This window comes from Trachymyrmex cornetzi, unplaced genomic scaffold (assembly GCF_001594075.2).
Source record: "Trachymyrmex cornetzi isolate Tcor2-1 unplaced genomic scaffold, Tcor1.1 scaffold792, whole genome shotgun sequence".
Classification (NCBI taxonomy): domain Eukaryota; kingdom Metazoa; phylum Arthropoda; class Insecta; order Hymenoptera; family Formicidae; genus Trachymyrmex; species Trachymyrmex cornetzi.
Window position 1 is genome coordinate 23,503 of NW_017300127.1, and position 3,908 is coordinate 27,410.

Genomic DNA, 3,908 nt, shown 5'->3' on the forward strand with positions numbered 1-3,908 from the left:
TTCCAGGTTATCGGGTTTTGTGTAATAAACTTTACTTTTTAGATAGCCCCAAAGGAAATAATCGGGCGGCGCTAAATCGGGTGACCTTGGTGGCCACTCAATAGCTCCTCTTCTACCAATCCATCGATTTGGAAATATCTCATTTAGATAGTTGCGTACTGCTACACCGTAATGCAGTGGGGCCCCATCCTGTTGAAACCATACATTATAGAAATCGTCACCAGCTGTGTCAGTTATAGATGGTATTATTTGATTTCTTAGCATTTCTTCATAGACAACGGCATTCAAATTGCCATCTATGAAAAACGGCCCAATTAAAGTATTATTATAAATCCCGGCCCACACGTTCAGTTTCTGAGGATTTTGCGTGGGGGCGTCAAGAGCCCAATGAGGGTTATCATCGGTCCAAAAACGACAATCTTGACGGTTCACTTCGCCGTTGACTGTAAAGGTTGCTTCATCTGAAAAAACGATATGGAACAAGAAATCAGGCTGCTGGTCTATCCGTGTTATCATCATGTCACAAAATTCATTACGATCGTAATCATCTTCATTTAATTCTTGAATAAGGTGAATTTTATAAGGATGAAACTTGATAAATTTTAAATTCCTGCGAACAGAGGTTGCGCTAATTTCAAGTTCCTGCGATGCTCTACTCACAGAGAGTCTTGGATTCTCTACGAAAGCTTGTGCAACTTCGAATGCCATCTCTTCTGCGGTTTCCGTTTTTGGTCTTCCAGATTTTTCGCGATTTTTATTTGTTCCAGTTTCCTCGAAACGCCTAATTGTACGTTCAACCGTTGATTTAGAAATACCGTTACCTTCATTACGAAAAGTATTATTGAAGAGTGTCTTCACTTGATCATACGATCTTTGTCGATCACCCCATCCTCTCATCATTAAAATACATACTCTATCTCTTTCTGAAAGATGTGCCATGATTACTCACAAATGAGAAATAAACTAAAATATTTATTTGTCAAATTAAAACCAATAAAGTCGCCTCGATGGACTGCCGAAACGAAATAAGTATGACAATACTTTATGAAAAACAGTGAATTGCGATTCGTCAAGCATGAAAATGTCACAATAGTTATAGGTAAAGTTATAGGTAATATAGGTAAAGACGCAGCTTTCTGACCAAGAGGACGTGTCATTCCCATAACTATTGTGACATTTTCATGCTTGACGAATCGCAATTCACTGTTTTTCATAAAGTATTGTCATACTTATTTCGTTTCGGCAGTCCATCGAGGCGACTTTATTGGTTTTAATTTGACAAATAAATATTTTAGTTTATTTCTCATTTGTGAGTAATCATGGCACATCTTTCAGAAAGAGATAGAGTATGTATTTTAATGATGAGAGGATGGGGTGATCGACAAAGATCGTATGATCAAGTGAAGACACTCTTCAATAATACTTTTTGTAATGAAGGTAACGGTATTTCTAAATCAACGGTTGAACGTACAATTAGGCGTTTCGAGGAAACTGGAACAAATAAAAATCGCGAAAAATCTGGAAAAACGGAAACCGCAGAAGAGATGGCATTCGAAGTTGCACAAGCTTTCGTAGAGAATCCAAGACTCTCTGTGAGTAGAGCATCGCAGGAACTTGAAATTAGCGCAACCTCTGTTCGCAGGAATTTAAAATTTATCAAGTTTCATCCTTATAAAATTCACCTTATTCAAGAATTAAATGAAGATGATTACGATCGCCGTAATGAATTTTGTGACATGATGATGACACGGATAGACCAGCAGCCTGATTTCTTGTTCCATATCGTTTTTTCAGATGAAGCAACCTTTACAGTCAACGGCGAAGTGAACCGTCAAAATTGTCGTTTTTGGACCGATGATAACCCTCATTGGGCTCTTGACGCCCACACGCAAAATCCTCAGAAACTGAACGTGTGGGCCGGGATTTATAATAATACTTTAATTGGGCCATTTTCCATAGATGGCAATTTGAATGCCGTTGTCTATGAAGAAATGTTAAGAAATCAAATAATACCATCTATAACTGACACAGCCGGTGACGATTTCTATAATGTATGGTTTCAACAGGATGGGGCCCCACCGCATTACGGTGTAGCAGTACGCAACTATCTAAATGAGATATTTCCAAATCGATGGATTGGTACAAGAGGAGCTATTGAGTGGCCACCAAGGTCACCCGATTTAGCGCCACCCGATTATTTCCTTTGGGGCTATCTAAAAAGTAAAGTTTATTACACAAAACCCGATAACCTGGAAGATCTTCGACAAAGGATTGTACGAGAAGCGGCACTTATTCCTCCGAATATTATTAGAAAAGCTGTGGAGAATTTCTACACACGTTTAGGATATTGCCAAACAGTAAACGGATACCAGTTTGAGCATACATTATGAATATCCTCACACACACACACACACACACACACACACCACACACACACACACACACACACACACACCACACACACACACACACACACACACACACCACACACACACACACACACACACACACACATCAGAGTGAGTTTGGAGTCACAAAATACTGCGGGAGTGACGAACCGCGGGGTCTTAATCTCTGTTGGCACACACACACATGCAGACACACTGTAACACACGCGCGCGCGCGCGCGCGCGCACACACACACACACACACACACACACACACGTGAGAGGCAAGGGGATTATTCACTTTAATCCAACACCCCGAAGGAATCAGTTTCCTGCTACGTCCACGTCGTTGATTCTGGGTGATGCCGAGAGCAGGACACGACGCATGTTGCCGTTTAAGATTTTTGGCCCCCCTCGTGCCCGCCACCCTCCTTGAGGTTAGGGGGCCGAAATCCCCCCTCAAAAGATAGTTTGTTTGAAAAATCGAATCACGTGTTTCGGCGATTACATCATTTTTAACGTTACTACGACTAAACGCTTAAAAATGAAATATCCACGCGAAAAACGCTCGCAGCGCCATCTACGACCAGTGGTCTGAATTCGTCTCGAAAATACCTTTCAAACAAGCCCCCACTCGACCCATGTTGCCATTTAAGATTTTTGGCCCCTCTCGTGCCCCCCATCCTCCTTGAGGTTGGGAGGGCCGAAATCCCCCCTCAAAAGATAGCTTGTTTGAAAAATCGAATCACGTGTTTCGGCGATTTTTGAAAATTTAATTCTTTCAAAAGTTATTAGACCGTCCCGGTACTTTTGGCGGACCCTGTATTATAAATTCATGTGTTTTAGAAAATAAATAAAATGAAATTGTACCTGTCATGTTCCTTTGAAAACCGAAATAAGTGTCGTTTTTCCACATTATTTTTATTACATTCCTTGACAACACATCATCCGTTTGATTTCTGGGCCAACATCTTTTCCATCTTTTATAATGTTCTCTCAAAATAATATCTGCAACACAAAGCTAATATCAAAGTGCTTCAAGAAAATCGAAAATCTGTACAATTGTTGCACAGATAAACTATTCTGCGTATAAAAATTCGGCCTTTATCTGATTTTCTGCTTCCTAGATACGTCTAAGCACTTTATTGAACACTGAACTTTTTTAGTTATGTGTTTAGTTATAAGTATTCACTGAATACTTATTCAGTGAACACTTATAACTAAACACATCACAATCACTTTACCACACGTATCACTTTATTATTTCTCATATAATATGTACTCCTCTGCCACTTTCCGTTAAATGGCCATTTAAATCCCTTATATGGACATTTCAACGGTGCAGACAGATAGTGACAATAAAGAGAAGAAGCGAGATGGAATATCAGTGCCCTGATTGGTTATATACCTCGCTCGCGCATGTGCAGTTCATTTTTATCCACGGTGAAATCGTGAGAATTGCGCTACTGTATATACTGTGTCTCTGTACTCAATCACGAACCGCCCTCTCTGCCACTTTCG

The 3,908-nt window shown here is 40.2% G+C and overlaps 1 long non-coding RNA gene across 1 annotated transcript in view; it reads right to left on the reverse strand.

Annotated features, from left to right (window-relative positions):
* LOC108768379 (uncharacterized) overlaps nucleotides 1-3,584 on the reverse strand; it is a 4,912-nt gene extending 1,328 nt beyond the window's left edge. Inside the window, exon 1 of the long non-coding RNA XR_001940481.1 lies at nucleotides 3,258-3,584. This is a non-coding gene — a long non-coding RNA (uncharacterized LOC108768379). The remainder of the gene's footprint in view (nucleotides 1-3,257) is intronic.
* Nucleotides 3,585-3,908: the final 324 nt, after the last annotated feature.